The sequence below is a fragment of the Oncorhynchus nerka genome, linkage group LG19 (assembly GCF_034236695.1).
Source record: "Oncorhynchus nerka isolate Pitt River linkage group LG19, Oner_Uvic_2.0, whole genome shotgun sequence".
Classification (NCBI taxonomy): Eukaryota; Metazoa; Chordata; class Actinopteri; order Salmoniformes; family Salmonidae; genus Oncorhynchus; species Oncorhynchus nerka.
In genome coordinates, this window is record NC_088414.1 from 18,133,216 (window position 1) to 18,152,701 (window position 19,486).

General features: G+C 44.5%; 1 pseudogene; it reads left to right on the forward strand.

Moving 5' to 3' along the window:
• Positions 1-19,179, forward strand: part of LOC115101130 (ankyrin-1-like) — a 40,869-nt pseudogene extending 21,690 nt beyond the window's left edge.
• The last annotated feature ends 307 nt before the right edge of the window (positions 19,180-19,486 follow it).

Below are 19,486 nucleotides of genomic sequence, written 5' to 3' on the forward strand. Positions count from 1 at the left end.
TCTGCCGCCCCTCTCCTTCCTCAGACCTGGAGAGTCACGAGGACTTGGAGAAGAAGAGAATCCGCCGCATCATCTCCACGGACTTCCCCCTCTACTTCGCTGTGGTGTCCCGCGTCCAGCAGGAGAGCGACCTGATTGGCCCAGAGGGCGGTCAGCTGGCCAGCATGCTGGTCCCTCATGTCCAAGCCATCTTCCCTGAGACAGCGGTCACCAAGAAAGTTCGACTGGGGCTGCAGGTGAGGAAGAGGAGAAGGACGAGGACGAGAGGGGGAGATGCCTGCTGAGCGATGCCTTACCTTACCTACTGGGTTATGTAAATAGAAAGGCTGTTTTTCATGTTGGCTCCCTAGGAGTGAATAGACTGTCATGCTTTCTGCACTGCTCTTCCAAAGACCTAGGGCTGTATTCAATCAACTTTGATTGAATGGGACATTTTGTCAGGTAGCTGCTCTGTTCAGCTCACTCAATCAGTGCTGTCTGCCCTGCCAATCATGCAAGTTTGGCACCGCAGCAACAATGGAGCTGGCTAATGCATAACACTGACTACATCATATAGTAACTGGCAGTCAGGAGTGCTGACTACCTCCATATATTTTTCCACAACCAAAGATTGTGTTGTTTTACTTCTTACTGCGTCCATTTGTCCCATATCTCCTCATTATAATTTTGTGTCTGTTGTCCTTTGATTTCGATGTTTTGTGTACTGTATTTGTGATATTGAGTTTTTGCATGTATGAATGTGTTTGCTTTGTTTCACTATTGTCTTTTTTAGTTTTTACTTTCTCCAGACTTTCATCATACCTCAGTTCCCTGAGCTAAATGAACTGATATTCAAATGCGCATGTCACTTGGTTTGGTTTTACGTGTATGATTGTTTATCCATCTGTTAAATGTATGTTCAGGTAGGCCTATGTATTATGTTGTAACAACATGTTTTTTTTGTCTTAATAATAGTTTGTTGACTATGTTCCAGAGGGCGAGTAAATGTGAGAAAAAGTTTTGTGTTTTGTGTTGTATTTTTACCTTACGTTATTGTTCTTATTTTTGTCTCGCCTTTTAATACATCACTTGTCCTTTCTTCTCTCTATCCCTTTCTCTTTTCTTTCACTCTTTCTCATCTCCCGTCTTTCCTCTCCCTCTTCAGGCTCAGCCTATCCCAGACGAGCTTCTGACTCGACAGCTTGGTAACCAAGCGACCTTCAGCCCAGTGGTCACGGTCGAGCCACGACGACGCAAGTTCCACCGGCCAATAGGATTACGCATCCCGCTGCCCCCGTCTTGGAGGGAGAGTTCACGTGACGCTGGGGAGGGGGACACCACCAGCCTGCGCCTCCTCTGCAGTGTCATTGGTACGGGCATGCATGGAGTTTACTTTATGTCCTTGACATCTGGTTCATGGCAAATAGCATTAATTGTCAACATAAGTGAGTGTTAGGACAGGGGTGAAGGGGACAGAACTAGTGCTGAAAGCTCCACACAGTAGTGGGTAAACCGGTAGTACAGAAGGGGGCTAATCACACACCCCTGGGGTGTTCAGGATCAGCGTTGCGGAGGTGTTGTTCCCAACCCTCACCGGCCTCGACCGGAGCATGGTGGGGTCTCAAGCAGTGAAATTATTACTAGTGTGATAATTTTTTATTATGCCCAGATCATGAGGCCACTTGATGATGTGAGGCCTGAGGCAACTGCCTAATGGTAAGTCAGCCACTGTGTGTAATTTAGCCTATTAAACACAAAAATTATGTTTCAAGTGAGAATTAATACCGAAAAATACAGGAAATTATTACCTACACCCAAATGTTTTTGAGCAAAAAAGTAGTGTGTAGTTCCAGTTGGTAGCTACACCACTACATGGCTAAAAAGTAATGAACTACTGAAAACACTACTTAGATTTGAATTTAGTTCAACTACCACCAAGCTACTACAAAATGTAGTTACATTTCTAGTTGAACTACATGTAGTTCACTACTCCCCAACACTGATTCTCACATAAGTATTCCTCTTGCCCAAGTGGGATACCACAGTGTGTAGTGCAATGGCTATGTGTATCTGTTGGGGCGGTATGTCAATTGTAGGGGGTCTACGGTGTCTGGTAAGGTGAAGGTGATATGGCCCTGGACTAGCCTCTCAAAGCACTTCATGATGACTGACGTGAGTGCTACGGGGACGATAGCATCACGTGCCCAGACAATCTTGAATGAAAGAGAGTTGGGAAAAGTAACAGGCCACTGAGGAGAAAGACAAAGATTGAGAGAGATGAAACTGCCCCTTGTCTCCCAGGTGGAACAGCACCAGCCCAGTGGGAGGACATCACTGGCACCACCAAGCTGATGTACACCAACAACTGCGCCAACTTCACCACCAACGTCTCTGCAAGGTGAGTCCTAATTCACACCCTCCTTTAGGTGTTATACAAAATGTATGAAGAAGAACACCAGTTTACTAATTGTGCATAATAACCATTTGCAACCTTATCCTGTGCCAAACCATATTGAGTTCCATCCGCTTACACTATGCTACAGTCTTTAATCCATTAACTGTACACTTCGACACATAAAACAGATGCACACACACAAACAGCCACCATCTCTATCGACTATCCCTCAACCTTCTCTATGCGTCATCTCTCCCCTTCTCCTCTCCCCCTCTCCCCAGGTTCTGGCTGGCAGACTGCCCACGCACAGCCGAAGTGGTGACCTTCGCCAACCTGCTGTACCGGGAGCTGATGGCCGTGCCCTACATGGCCAAGTTTGTAATATTTGCCAAAATGAACGAGGCGCGCGAGGGCCGCCTACGCTGCTACTGCATGACCGACGACAAGATGGACAAAACCCTGGAGCTGCACGAGAACTTCAGCGAGGTGGCCCGGAGCAGGGATATAGAGGTCAGCAGGGGTCAGGGGGCGAGGGGTTTAGTGTGTGTTTCAGTAGGTTCTACTGTCTTTAAATATGTTCACATAACTCAGACATTTGTGTGAATAATCCATGGAAGTCAATGGAGGATTTTTTTCTCTCGTGACTCTCTGTCGCCCCCCTCAGGTAATGGAGGGCATGCCGCTGCACCTGGAGTGCTCTGGGAACCTGGTGCCTGTGAGGAAGGCCACTCAGCAGCCACGCAGCTTCAGCTTCCAAGCCTTCCGAGATAACAGACTGCCCGTCTCTGTCAAGGTCTGTCTCCCTCTCATTGTCTATCTCTATTTTTGCACTGAATTGTGATTTAATTGAAGTGTCAGTCTGTCAAACTGTCTGTTGGTGTATTTGACATGTTATTCAGGCAGGTTTTGCTTTGAATTGACAGTCGGTCAGTCGACAGTCGGTTGGTCTTTTCGATCCGGTCTACTTGTCTGTGTGTCTGACTGACTATCAGTGTTTCTGATATGTCGGTGTGTGTCTGTCATTTTCTTTCAGACATGTTTGTGTGTCCATCTATCTGTCCGTCTATCTCTAACTTTATATATGTTCATTACAATTGTTGTGTATCTTCTCTCATCTCTATCACACCCATCTCTCCATCTGTTTCAAATCTTGTCCTTTTTGTTGTATATCTGTTCAGCCTGTCTTTCTATCTTCCTTTACATGTGTGTGCATACCTGTGTGTGCATACCTATGTGTGCATACCTGAGTTGCAGACAACACTTCTCTTTCACAGACCACCTGTCTGTCTGTGTGTGTGTCTGTGCGCGTCTGTCTGTCTGTCTATACATCTTGTCTGCCTAACCAGTGGGGCAAAAAAGTATTTAGTCAGCCACCAATTGTGCAAGTTCTCCCACTTAAAAAGATTAGAGAGGCCTGTAATTTTCATCATAGGTACACTTCAACTATCACAGACAAAATGAGAAAAAGAAATCCAGAAAATCACATTGTAGGATTTTTAATGAATTTATTTGCAAATTATGGTGGAAAATAAGTATTTGGTCAATAACAAAAGTTTATCTCAATACTTTGTTATATACCCTTTGTTGGCAATGACAGAGGTCAAATGTTTTTCTGTAAGTCTTCACAAGGTTTTCACACACTGTTGCTGATATTTTGGCCCATTCCTCCATGCAGATCTCCTCTAGAGCAGTGATGTTTTGGGGCTGTTGCTGGGCAACACGGACTTTCAACTCCCTCCAAAGATTTTCTATGTGGTTGAGATCTGGAGACTAGGCCACTCCAGGACCTTGAAATGCTTCTCACGAAGCCACTCCTTCGTTGCCCGGGCGGTGTGTTTGGAATCATTGTCATGCTGAAAGACCCAGCCACGTTTCATCTTCAATGCCCTTGCTGATGGAAGGAGGTTTTCACTCAAAATCTCATGATACATGGCCCCATTCATTCTTTCCTTTACACGGATCAGTCGTCCTGGTCCCTTTGATGAAAAACAGCCCCAAAGCATGATGTTTCCACCCCCATGCTTCACAGTAGGTATGGTGTTCTTTGGATGCAACTCAGCATTCTTTGTCCTCCAAACACGACAAGTTGAGTTTTTACCAAAAAGTTATATTTTGGTTTCATCTGACCATATGACATTCTCCCAATCTTCTTCTGGATCATCCAAATGCTCTCTAGCAAACTTCAGACAGGCCTGGACATGTACTGGCTTAAGCAGGGGGATACTGCAGGATTTAGTGTGTAGTGTGTTACTGATGGTAGGCTTTGTTACTTTGGTCCCAGCTCTCTGCAGGTCATTCACTAGGTCCCCCCGTGTGGTTCTGGGATTTTTGCTCACCGTTCTTGTGATCATTTTGACCCCACGGGGTGAGATCTTGCGTGGAGCCCCAGATCGAGGGAGATTATCAGTGGTCTTGTATGTTTTCCATTTCCTAATAATTGCTCCCACAGTTGATTTCTTCAAACCAAGCTGCTTACCTATTGCAGATTCAGTCTTCCCAGCCTGGTGCAGGTCTACAATTTTGTTTCTGGTGTCCTTTGACAGCTCTTTGGTCTTGGCCATAGTGGAGTTTGGAGTGTGACTGTTTGAGGTTGTGGACAGGTGTCTTTTATACTGATAACAAGTTCAAACAGGTGCCATTAATACAGGTAACGAGTGGAGAACAGAGGAGCCTCTTAAAGAAGAAGTTACAGGTCTGTGAGAGCCAGAAATCTTGCTTGTTTGTAGGTGATAATAATTTGCAAATAAATTCATTAAAAATCCTACAATGTGATTTTCTGGATTTCTTTTTCTCATTTTGTCTGTCATAGTTGAAGTTTACCTATGATGAAAATTACAGGCCTCTCATCTTTTTAAGTGGGAGAACTTGCACAATTGGTGGCTGACTAAATACTTTTTTTGCCCCACTCTATGTCTGTTTGTCTACCCATATCTGTCTGTGTTTTCTGTCTGTCTGTGTGGCTTTTGAGTGTGTGTGACGTGCGCTTCCATCTTAGTCAGTCTCAGACGAGTGCCCTGTGAAGTATTCTCCATCGTGGTGTACCTGCCGACTCTACCTAGCTGTAACTGTGTGCACGTCCTTTAGCTCTTTCACCTTCTTGCCTGCCTGCCAATCTTGTGGCCTGCCTGTCTGTATGTCTGTCTCACTGTCTCTCTTTCTCTCTCTCACGGTCACTCTGTTACTGTCTGATCTGACAGACGCCCAGGTAATTGTGCAGGTAAATCTCTCTCTCTCTCTCGCCTGCCTATGGACTGCTTCCATCTCTTCCCTCTGTGTTTCTGCTCGACAGACCACCACACTGCAGGTTATCTAATTCCCCTTTTTCTCTCTTCTTCTTCTTCTTCCCTCTCTCTCTTTTTCATTACATTTCACCCTATCCTCTTTATCCTTCATATCTGTTCTTGCTTACCTCTTCTTACCTTTGTCATTCTCTCGTGTCTCTCTTCCTCGAGTCCACCTCTTCTGGTCTTCCTGTTCCTCTTTTTCGGCTGTCTTTCTCTTTCTTTCCCTTGTATCTCCTCTCTCTCGCTCTCTCTCTCTCTCTCTCTGTGTCTATCAGGTCAGAGACAGCAATAAGGAAGCCTCTGGGTTCCTTTCTTTCCTGCGGAAGTCTACCAAGTATGAGGATGCACAGCACGTGCTGTGTAACCTCAACATCACCATGCCTCCCTGTGTCAAGGTACACACTCATGAATGCACACACACAAACACACATGCACACACACTCCAACTCACTCTCTCACGTTCCGAACTCCCACATAGTGAAACCACATTTCCACATGTGAGGAGAATAACAAAGAACTAACAAAGCGTCACTGACCAACCAAAACAAAACAGGTGGGGTTTTAGGAGAGGTTCTGACAGACACAAGTCCACTGAAAGTTAACTAGCAACAACAACTGGAACCTAAAAGATACCCACCATGAGCGGTAACTAAATATGATTCAAAGTAATACGTACTTCAAAGTATTTTTATTTAAGTCGTATTTGTGGGGTATCTGTACTTTACTATTTATATTTTGGACAACTAACTTTTTCTTCACTACATTCCTAAAGATTTTTTTTTACTCAATACGTTTTCCCTATCACCCAAAAGTACTCTGGACAGGAAAATGGTCCAATTCACACACTTATCAAGAGAACATCCCTGGTCATCTCTTCTGCCTCTGATTTGTCGGACTCACTAAACACAAGGGATTCGTTTGTAAACTATGTTTTAGTGTTGGTGTGCCCCTGGCAAATTAAAAACCACTAAATTGGTGCCATCTGGTATGCTTAATTTATGGAATTAGAAATTATTTAAACTTTTACTATTACAATTGATATTTAAGTATATTTTTGTAATTACATTTACTTTTTATAAGGTATGTTTAAAACCAAATACTTTTACTCAAGTAGTATTCTACTGGGTGACTTTCAATTTTACTTGAGTCATTTTCTATTAAGGTTTCTTTACTTTTACTCAAGTATGACAATTGGGTACTTTCTCCACCTCTGAAGAAGAAACAAACAACAGGAAAACCCACACCAAACTCAAAGACAGACGAAAACCAATAAGTGGATCCAAATGAAAGCAGGGAAGATAAGACTAAGGATTGCTTGTCTAGAACTCAAAATGGGGCACGCCAACTAAAGGTGTTAACCCTCTGTATCTATCAAGACTGCTGGAGCACTGGGCCAGCCACTCTTAAATAGCACCTGGGCTAGCACAGGTGAAACGCCTTCCCATTAACGAGATGGCAACCATCACAGGTGTAACACATACTGACTAACGAGGTGACACCAATCAGTGCGCCCCACATGCTAACGAGCTATAGGTGCTAAAGTCCAACCTCAAAGCATAAATGGAAAAACCAATACTCCACATTTAGTGATATCAAATTTGCAGTTTCACATGTAAGAAAACTCCACATTTACTCCAATGTATGTAAACAAGGTAAATGTAAATAAACACTGTATAGCCTAAAATTAAATTTTGATATCATGGATGGTCAGCCCTTGCATCCATAACATAGTACATGGATTTGAGATTGGTTGCATTTCACCAGCCCATTCCCTCACCTTTTTACCAAAACGGTGGCTGGGAAAACACTGTGTTAATGATTCAGTTAAGGCAATGTTTCCCAAACTCAGGACCACAAGGGGTGCTCGTTTAGTTTTTTTGTCCTAACACTACACCGCTGATTCAAATAATCAAAGCTTGATGATTAGTTGATTATTTGAATCAGCTGTGTAGTGCTAGGGAAAAACCCAAATGTACACAGAGTTTGGGAAACACGGAATTAACCATTTCCGCTTTAAACACCTTTAATAGGGCAATAGTGTTATTATATGGTGAAATCCTCTCGTGAATGAGTTACTTTGGTGCCATTTATATCAAGCAAAACTTCTGAAGTTGAGAACAAAATTCTTACTATTGCAAACAAAAATAATGATATTGAAAGCAAAACATAAATCCAAAAGTATTGATATGAAAAATAAATATTGCAAGGAAATAATTTATAAATGCGAGAGCAAATTGCAAATGGACACAATTAAATGGAACATGTCCCTCTTTCCTGCAATTTTGTTTGGTTATGTTAGCCCGGCCTTTGTTTGGTTATGTTAGCCCGGCCATTGTTTGGTTATGTTAGCCCGACCTTTGTTTGGTTATGTTAGCCCGGCCTTTGTTTGGTTATGTTAGCCCGGCCTTTGTTTGGTTATGTTAGCCCGGCCTTTGTTTGGTTATGTTAGCCCGGCCTTTGTTTGGTTATGTTAGCCCGGCCTTTGTTTGGTTATGTTAGCCCGGCCTTTGCTTTCGCAGCCTTTTTTTACAGTTGCTCGTTTTGGCACATTCATTCCAGAAACATAGCACCCTGCATCCCACTGCTGTTTTGCCTCTGAAGCTAAGTAAGGTTGGTCCTGGTTGTTTTGTATGGGTAGGACTACCAAGGTACAGAAAAATTACAAAATGAGACAACATAAACCAGTGGTTCTCAATCCTCTCCTCTGAGACCCCCAGCTGGTTCATGTATTTGATCTATTTCAGAACACCTGGTTCAACTTGTCAACTAATTTTATTTTATTTTTATTTTACCTTTATTTAACCAGGCAGTTAAGAACAAATTCTTATTTTCAATGACGGCCTAGGAACAGTGGGTTAACTGCCTGTCCAGGGGCAGAACGACAGATTTGTACCTTGTCAGCTCGGGGGTTTGAACTTGCAACCTTCCGGTTACTAGTCCAACGCTCTAACCACTAGGCTACCCTGCCGCCCCGGCTAATCCTCAAGCCCTAGTTCAGGGCTAAAACAACATTGTGAAACGTCTGGGGGTCCCCAAGGAGAGGTTGGAGAACCACTGACCTAAACCGGAACAACCATCTCAGTAATGGGTGCAATAAGTCTGACTGCTAACAGATTGGATTTTTATTTAGAAAAATGTATGTTATTTATCTGTACTTTGTGTAGCATAAAATCTACCTCCAAAAAGCATGCAGGAAAATAAGATAATATTTGGTTTTTGAGAGTGTGTGATTATTGTACCTTTATATTCAGAATATTGGGTACAAAATTGTACCATTATACTAGATTATCTGCACATGTAGCCTAAAAGGTACCAAACAATACCATTTGAAATCATATGTGTACCTCTGAAGGTATTTTATATTTTTGTACCACTAGGAGCAATGCAATATACCCTGACCATACCCCTTTTTCTAAGAGTGTAAAGTCATTCATTTCATGGAAATTATGAATGGGGTGTTTTTATGCTTTAATGTTGCTGTTGATTGATTGGTTCTCAGTCGACAAAGGGTGTTGCAATATCTCCTGGGAAGCTCTGTCTGCATCCTTCTCAGCTGATGCATGATCAGTTGAACTTTGAAGGCTTAAAAAAGACCAACATTAAATACAGACTGTAAAAGATACCGTATCTAAAAAGAGACTAGTCAGACTATTGATTGGCGGTTCAAAAGCAAAGATGAACTGAATATTTTTATGTCCCATTGCTAATTCAAGCAAAATAATTGATCTGAAATACAGTTTTGTTTCCACTAAGACAGTCCAATGTAATAGTCACAAAAGCAGCACAAGAAACCACATGCAAACATTTCCTTAGACAACCTTGGGAGAAATGCATGTACACTGAACAAAAATAAAAATGCAACATGCAACAATTTCTAAGATTTAACTGAGTTATAGTTTGCATAAGGAAATAATTTATTTCAATTAACTGAACTAGGCCCTAATATATGGATTTCACATGACTGGGGATACAGTTTGGTTATAATTCCTTTAAACAAAAAGGTAGGGGCGTGGATCAGAAAACCACTCAGTATCTGGTGTGACCACCATTTGCCTCATGCAGCACAACACAACACTCCTTCGCATAGAGTTGATCAGGCTGTTGATTGTGGCCTGTGGAATGTTGTCCCACTTTTCTTCAATGGCTACGCGAAGTTGCTGGATATTGGCGGGAACTGGAACACGCTGTCTTACACGTTGATCCAGAGCGTCCCAAACATGCTCAATGGGTGACATGTCTGGGGAGTATGCAGGCCATGGAAGAACTGGGACATTTTCAGCTTCCAGGAATTGTGTACAGATCCTTGCGACATTGGGGCCGTGCATTATCATGCGGAAACATGAGGTGGCGAATGAATGGGACGACAATGGACCTCAGGATCTTGTCATGGTATCTCTGAATTCAAATTGCTATCGGGAAAAAAATGCAATTGTGTTCGTTGTCCGTAGCTTATACCTACCCATACCATAACCCCACGGCCAACATGGGGTATGAAGCCAGACTACAGACAGGTCAAGACCCTGGTGAGGACAACGAGCACGCAGATGATCTTCCCTGAGAAGGTTCCTGACAGTTTGTGCAGAAATTCTTTGGCTGTGCAAACCCACAGTTTCCTCAACTGTCCGGATGGCTGGTCTTAGACATCCCGCAGGTGAAGCTGGATTGTGGCAGTCCAGGGCTGGTGTGTTTACATGTGATCTGCGGTTGTGAGGCTGGTTGGACATGCTGCCAATTCTCTAAAACGACATTGGACGCAGCTTATGGTAGAGAAAGGAACGTTCAATTCTCTGGCAACCGCTCTGGTGTACATTCCTGCAGTCAACATGCCAATTGCATGCTCTCTCAAAACTTGAGACATCTGTAGCATTGTGTGACAAAACTACACCTTTTAGAGTGGCCTTTTATTGTCCCCAGCACAAGGTGCACCTGTGTAATGATCATGCTGTTTAATCAGCTTCTTGGTATGCCACACCTGTCAGTTTGATTATCTTGTCAAAGGAGAAATGCTCAATACCAGGGATGTAAACAAGTTTCAGCACAACATTTCTGAGAAATAAGCTTTTTGTGCGAATGGACATTTTCTTGGATCTTTTATTTCAGCTCATGAAACATGGGACCAACACTGCATATTGTGTTCACATTTCATATTTTTGTTCAGTATGTTTCATAGATAGCAGTGCCCATATCTAGTCAGTGATGTGATTTTTTGTTACTGTGTCCATTGTGTGTGGTCCAGGTTGTTGGGAGTGAGGAACGGAGGCGAACTCTGACCCCGTTGGCCCTGAGGGAGCGCTACAACGCGCTGAACGAGCCCGGTCTGGGTAAGTCTTGTCATGCCTTTTCAGAAGCCCTCTCCCTAATATACAGAAGGAGACAAGGCTTGAATGTTTCTCCCCTGCTTCCCAATCTATTACGCATGAGCCTTGGATGCAACACAGTGCTCTACTGAGCCCCATAATACACAGCAGTGCAATGATGGCGCCATATTGGTTATGTGCCAAAGATTAGCTAATACCTACACATCCAAACAGCTCTATGGACTAAATCCCTTCCAGAGTCCTGGTAACATTAGTACTGAATTACCTGTTATGGTTTGCATGGCGCTGGTGCTGGTTGCTCCACTGCGAGTCCTGTTAGCATGGCGGATATTTAGCATTTAGCTTAGCGCTGGGAATGGGCAGGTCCTTGCAGTGGAGCCAGACAGAGGAGCCCTCTGATTGGCCCATGGTAGATGAGCCAAGATGGGAAGGAGTGCTCATTGGTTACATGGTGTCTATCTGAGCACGGCGCTGCTACCTTGCACCTCAGTTCTCTATGGTTATGTTGTTCTAACAGAAGGGACTGGTGTCTGAATGAATTTCTTCTCTACCTACCTCTAACCTACCCTGCCTATAGTCTGCTAACACATAAGGATTGTATGTGGAAAAACACAATACTCTGTGGGTAATACATATTCCCTTCAACAGACCAGTGCTTTTTGTCAAGGTAAGTTTGCTATTATCTCTTTTAATAGCAACGGATTTTAGTGGGTTTGATATATTGGATAATGTCCTGTATTGAGTAACTTGAACAAATCTGTAAAAATTAGACCTTTTTTGTGCCGTACTGGTTGCACCCCTTACACAGTGCTCAGTCGTGTAGTTGTGATTGAGTCCTACATTTAACCCTTACACAGTGCTCAGTCGTGTAGTTGTGATTGAGTCCTACATTTAACCCTTACACAGTGCTCAGTCGTGTAGTTGTGATTGAGTCCTACATTTAACCCTTACACAGTGCTCAGTCGTGTAGTTGTGATTGAGTCCTACATTTAACCCTTACACAGTGCTCAGTCGTGTAGTTGTGATTGAGTCCTACATTTAACCCTTACACAGTGCTCAGTCGTGTAGTTGTGATTGAGTCCTACAGTTAAAGTAGATTTAAAGTTCTGAAGTTATCTTTTTTTCCTCAGCTACAGTGAATGTCATGGAGAGGACCGAGCTCAAGATCTCCCTAATATCCGAACAGCTGGGATTGAGCTGGGCAGGTCAGTGCTCCTGTACAGGGCTGTTACTCCCATGTGGCTCAGTTGGTAGAGCATGCCAACGCCAGGGTTGAGGGTTTGATTCCCACGGGGGACCATTATGAAAAAGTATGAAAATGTATCCACTCACTACTGTGAGTTGCTTTGGAAAAGAGCCTCGGCTAAATGACTCAAATTTAATAATGTACAGTGGGGCAAAAGAGTATTTAGTCAGCCACCAATTGTGCAAGTTCTTCCACTTAAACAGATGAGAGAGGCCTGTAATTTTCATCATAGGTACACTTCAACTATGACAGACAAAATGAGAAAAAAAATCCAGAAAATCACATTGTAGGATTTTTAATGAATTTATTTGAAAATTATGGTGGAAAATAAATATTTGGTCACCTACAAACAAGCAAGATTTCTGGCTCTCACAGACCTGTAACTTCCTCTTTAAGAGGCTCCTCTGTCCTCCACTCGTTACCTGTATTAATGGCACCTGTTTGAACTTGTTATCAGTATAAAAGACACCTGTCCACAACCTCAAACAGTCACACTCCAAACTCCACTATGGCCAAGACCAAAGAGCTGTCAAATGACACCAGAAACAAAATTGTAGACCTGCACCAGGCTGGGAAGACTGAATCTGCAATAGGTAAGCAGCTTGGTTTGAAGAAATCAACTGTGGGAGCAATTATTAGGAAATGGAAGACATACAAGACCACTGATAATCTCCCTCGATCTGGGGCTTCACGCAAGATCTCACCCCGTGGGGTCAAAATGATCACAAGAACGGTGAGCAAAAATCCCAGAACCACATGGGGGGACCTAGTGAATGACCTGCAGAGAGCTGGGACCAAAGTAACAAAGCCTACCATCAGTAAAACACTACGCCGCCAGGGACTCAAATCATGCTGTGCCAGACGTGTCCCCCTGCTTAAGCCAGTACATGTCCAGGCCTGTCTGAAGTTTGCTAGAGAGCATTTGGATGATCCAGAAGACAAATGGGAGAATGTCATATGGTCAGATGAAACCAAAATAGAACTTCTTGGTAAAAACTCAACTCGTCGTGTTTGGGGGACAAAGAATGCTGAGTTGCATCCAAAGAACACCATACCTACTGTGAAGCATGTGGGTGGAAACATCATGCTTTGGGGCTGTTTTTCTGCAAAGGGACCAGGACGACTGATCCGTGTAAAGGAAAGAATGAATAGGGCCATGTATCGTGAGATTTTGAGTGAAAACCTCCTTCCATCAGCAAGGGCATTGAAGATGAAACGTGGCTGGGTCTTTCATCATGACAATGATCCCAAACACACCACCCGGGCAACGAAGGAGTGGCTTTGTAAGAAGCATTTCAAGGTCCTGGAGTGGCCTAGCCAGTCTTCAGATCTCAACCCCATAGAAAATATTTGGAGGGAGTTGAAAGTCCGTGTTGCCCAGCAACAGCCCCAAAACATCACTGCTCTAGAGGAGATCTGCATGGAGGAATGGGCCAAAATACCAGCAACAGTGTGTGAAAACCTTGTGAAGACTTACAGAAAACGTTTGACCTCTGTCATTGCCAACAAAGGGTATATAACAAAGTATTGAGATAAACTTTTGTTATTGACCAAATACTTATTTTCCACCATAATTTGCAAATAAATTCATTAAAAATCCTACAATGTGATTTTCTGGATTTTTTTTCTAAATTTGTATGTCATGGTTGAAGTGTACCTATGATGAAATATTACAGGCCTCTCTCTTCTTTTTAAGTGGTAGAACTTGCACAATTGGTGGCTGACTAAATACTTTTTTGCCCCACTGTATGTATAGTCTACTATATGTGGTAAGATAAACTTAGTTACGTATATGATATACTGAATACATTTTTTTCTCTCTCAGAGTTGGCACGGGAGCTGCATTTTGGTGTGGATGACATTAACAGAATCAGGGTGGAGAATCCTAACTCCCTCCTGGATCAGAGTTCAGCCCTGCTCAATCTGTGGGTTGGCCGGGAGGGCAAGAGGGCCAAGAGTGAGTGTCTGCCTGTCTGCCTGTCTGCCTGTCTGCCTGTCTGCCTGTCTGTCTGTCTGTCTATCTGTCTGTGTTACTACAGTCCCCCACCTCTTCATTCCTTAACTTATTTTCCGACCCGTCTCTCTCCTCTCCTTCCTCTTTCCCTCTGTCAGTGGAGAGTATATATGTAGCTTTGAAGAACATTGACCGTTCAGACATTGTGAGTTCCGTGGAGGGCCAGCCACAGGCAGGGGCCGGGGCCTCAGAGGAGGGGGCCTGCAGACTGGTTGACCACGACTCCACCCTCCTCTCCCCCAGTGTTATCAATGGTAAGAGACACATACAGAGAGGTGTGTGTACACATACAGACACACACATACACACAGAGGCGCAACTTTGGTTTTAGAAATGGGGGGGACATTATTTGTTTTATCCCACCAATCAATGGAATCAATAGTATGTAAATACCACTATTGCCCCTAGTAATGTCAGGGGTTAAAACAAGATCAATGAAAAGACCATTACTCTTCCCAAGTGTATGGGTAACACAGACGGAACCATATCTCTGTTGCTCTACAAGAGATCACGGACACAGGTCGTCCACAAGTTATTAGGCATCCAATTTTCAGAAGGGGTAAGTGGTAATTGGGCTGCATGGTTGATTGCTGCGGATGATTCTCAAGGGATTTTGATTAGGGTCTGAGAAATGATGCCATTTCCATCATAACCCAGTGATATGTCAGCATGTAAGCATTTCCTTACTGCATTTTGCTGACAGACATCGTTTCAGTTTTACTGTTCTGACACCTCATGCTTTAGACCTGAACATAATGGTCTCACATGACATTATACTTGAAGACAGATGTTTTTTGAATTTGCAAAGTCCTATACATTGAGTTAATGAGGATAGGCTAAAATATACATCTTAACTGTGTTTGGGTTTAAGCCTGGTATATGGATGAGTTGGATATGCGTGGATGTGTGTGTGTGTGTGTGTGTGTGTCTGGGATGAACACTCCCCTCCTAAGTGGCACTAGTACACGGTTTGTGTGCTCTGAGCCTCCATACCTTGTTCCTTTGTTACTCCCCTCTGTCTCTCCTAGATCTATCCCCCTCTCGCTCTTTCTCTCTGTGTCTGTGACATGTCATCTCTGCTGCCCAGCCGCCTTCCTCCTCACAGCTCTTCCTCTTCGACCTCTGACCTCATATCGACCTCATGTTGACCTCCTGGGCCTCTCCTCTCTCCTGTCATCTTATTTTCCCGCGTTCCCGTGTTCAGTCCAGCGGGAGCCTCACCTCCTCTCTCGAAGTAGCTCTGTGTCAATGCATGTGCATGCTGCCTGCCTCGCTGTACCTCTCTGTGGCTCGCATCAGGGAAAGTGTCTTTCTCTAGGTCTGGGAGGGTCACTGTTGATGGCGGGTGGGGTGGAAGGGTATCAAAATAAAGGCATTGCTGTCCAAATAAAGGTTTGCTGTTTTGGTATAAGAACTGTGTATTTGCATGGCATGCTTTCTCTATGACTATTTCTCTATGTGTATTTTACTTTCTCTTGTTTCTCTGTTTTGTCAAACTTGTTTTAAATGCAGTATTAACACCTTCAATCTCAGTCGTTTTCGGTTAACTCTATGGTGTTGGTTGTATGCTAGGGTGAAACCCATGGTTGACTGCACAGCACATAATGTTCTCAAAATAATGTAGCTGGGGCATGACAGCTTTGTCCTTAAGACAACGTTGTCATAATGTTACCGATACATTGTTAGAATGTTATGTGCTCGCTGGTGTGTTCTGTGGTGTGGTGGAGTGTGTGAGTCTGGGGGTGTGTGTGTTCCCATGTACAGTGACCCTGTGAACTGTGGGTGTGTTTTCATGTGTCTCAGTTTGTTTGCGTGTGTGTTGTACATAAGTGTATAGTGTGTGTGTGTGTGTGTGTGTGTGTGTGTGTGTGTGTGTGTGTTTGCAGATGTACAATCTATGTAGATTTGCTGTGCTTCACTATGTGTTTTGCAGCGTAAGTGTCTTTAAATTGGGAGGTACATTAAGGACTAACCAAGATAAACCATCATCATTCAGACTCACTTCTCCATCATCCACCCCTCGTTATCCTCACCTCTACCGTCTCTATACTGTACCATCTCTATACCATCCCAGAAACACATACACACACACACAGACTGACACACTTTTACAGTTATACTATTGTCCGTAGGCATAAACACTGAAAGAAATGAAGCCACACTTCATTCAATATTCCATTGTCCGTGAACACTTGAGTTCCTTCTTCACCTTATTACCACCTACAACACAGACAGGCTCTCAAAAGAGAGATATACAAAGGTGAGACAGTGGAAGGCATTTTAAAGTTAGACTCAGTGAACTGACGTTGCCACGAGCAGCACCGCAGATAGTGAGATTGAGTGAGATGCAAGGCTTGGCTCTCACACAGTCACACACGGTATGTGCGCATGTGCACGCTTCGCTTCACTCTGTTACAGCGTGGGAGCCAGGGGACCAACACAGCCGAGAAGCTGAGCCTATGCCATGTCGCTTAGTCTACCTTAAAGATAGACATAACAGAGAAAGACACGCATGATGATGGGAGATGGACGGACAGACAGGTGGACAGACAGACAGTCAGGAACTTACAAGCAGATATGCAGGCATCCAATTTCACAACATAAACCTGTTTTTGGTAGTAATATTTGTGTGTGTGTGTGTGCATGTTGAATTTGTGTGTCCTGTTTGAGTATGTAATGTGTGCGTGTGTGTGCGCTTGTGCATATGTTTGAGTTGAATGCAAGTGCAAGCAACTTCCAATTTTCTCAGCAGAATTGGCAGCCTCCTGACCCCTCTCACTTGTGATCTGGTTTGGAACGATAATGGGATTTGAATCCTGATATCTCAATGATAATAGTATCACGATAATCCGTTTTTATCACGATACTAGACATTGAAAGGACACTTTATAAGACAATAAATCCTTTTTGAGGAAAGTGGATGGGTTTTTAATCTAAATGTTGTTGCCAACAGCCAATTTAGAGCAGTTGAAAATTATATTGCGATAACATGGACATAATGAAATTCAATATCGTAGGTATCGTTGAACACGTTTATCGGGGTAAATTGGTAGTATTGATTATCGTGCCAACCCAACTGACACCAAACACCCCACTCTCTTCCTATCTTGGATGACATTTTCAACCTTCTAACACTACCCCTTTCCCACAGACAATGGACAAGACTCCATTTCCAACAACCTATTCCCTAACATAACACATGCTGCTCTTAGGGGAATGTAAAACTGCTTCCTTTCCACACATTCTCTCCAACAGAACCACTGATGGATCACCAATAGATCCGTGGTCATCAAAATCAGTGTTTTTCATGGAAAGTCAGACAATGCAAAACTAAACCCTGGGAGAGTGACTAGATGTTTTCACTACTACCGATTCCAAGAAGGTGCCAGTGAGTGTGTGTGCCTCCTTGGAACTGGAAGTAGTGAAAACAAATCCAATCACTTTCTCTTTCCCAGCATATTTTGACACTGGATAGAGCCGCTCTGTTTCCTGCAGAGAAACAGTCCCACTACACCCACATCCCTGTCTAACCCTCCTCTAACTCCCCCACCCCTGCACCTGTGTGGTGTTAGTCTCCCTCTCTCTTTTATCTCGCTTCCTTCCCAGGTTACGGACTTGTGCAGGAAGAGCTGCTCTCCCCAGCCTCCATGCAGTACAGTCTGCCCTCTCCGCTGGGAGCTGAGCCCTACTGGCAGGAGGTCTCCAGCCTGGAGTGTGCCCCCATCGCCACCACCGAAGAAGACACCCTGATGGAGATGTCAGACGTGCAGGTGTGGCCCTCGGGGGTCAGCCCCTCCCTGGTCACAGTAGAGGACTCGTCCCTGGATGGCAGCAGTCGGGCTGATGACTCAGAGGGGGCCACCCTGTCCCTGCCCTGCAGCCTGAGGCGCCCCAGCAGTGGGGCCAGTGGCTCCATCATGGAGCTGGAGGAGGAGGAAGAGGAGGAGGAGGAAGGGGAAGTAGAGGAGGAGGCGCGGCAGGAGCTGGCGGACAGGGACAGGGTGAGGGCCAGCGGCGCCGTGCCAAAGGTCAACCTGAATGGCCAGCTGGGAGGTCAGAGGTCGGAGGGCAGGAGGGTGGAGGTAGCAGCATCAGTGGTGGGCAGCAGTGTGACTGGAGGAGGAGGACTAAGACAGAGTTCAGAGGAAGGGCTTTCTGTTGTTGCAGGGCAGCAGGTTTATGCCCAGCTGTGTGAGATGTCAGGACTGAGCCGAGCAATGGAGCACAATGGAGACAACAGGTAAGACTCGGTCAAGGGTTCAGACTGGTCTGGCCAGACAGACCTTATTCTCTGTATGTGTGTACATAATCCATACTCAAACTCAATCCATTGTGGCATTCTCTTTTTGTGTCTTTTATCTGTCTGTCTTGTTCTCTTTCCTACTCGTGTCTCTGTCGCTCTGTCTGTCTGCTCCTCTTTCTTCTTTGTCTCTTTGTCCCTGTCTCCCTCTCCCCTCTCTCTCAGGGTGGTTGGGGGCGGTGCTTTCCAGCCGTACCTCCCCAACAAGGACTCCCTGCGCGGCTGGGCAGGGTCGCAGGCGCCCAGGCTGCCCCGGCAGAGTGTGGAGACGCTGATGATGTCACCAAGGTCTCGTGTACCCCAAGAGGCTCTGCTGACACCGGTGTGTGACATGGGGGCATTCGGAGGTGCTGTGCAGGCACCTGTTTGGGACACAGCCCTTCGACAAGGTGTTGGGCTTCTCATCAAGAGGCAGGGCTCCAGGTTGTCATGCCTACCACCTGCTGCTTCCTGTGCCTGGAGGAGGGACTTCCTGTCCATGCCTGCGATAGATAGGACAATCTTTTAATTTGGTTTCAATCATAAAAATTCCAGCCATCAAAATCCAAATGTTGACGTTATGTCACGTCATTATCTGAAATTGGCTTAATGGGGCAACGTTGTGTTGTGTGGTTTGTAAACCTGTGTACTAATGTCATGTGGTTATTTTATGTGTTTTATCCTGATGTTTTGACACAGATTGATGCCGATAAAGAGGACTATGCTGTTGAGTTCTTGGCTGAGGAGCAGTTGGTGGACGAACATGGAAACGTTGTCACTAGGGAGGTTAGTTTGTCCTCTTCTGCACGACTATTTCTTCCCTAATATAGACTCCCACACTCACAAATAGATACATGGAAGCACACATGCACACACACGCGCTCACAAATGCACGTTGCGCAGATCAGTGTTAACTCCTCTGTGTATTTTCTCCTTCCCTGCTCCCTCCCTCCCTGCTGTACTGTAGGTGG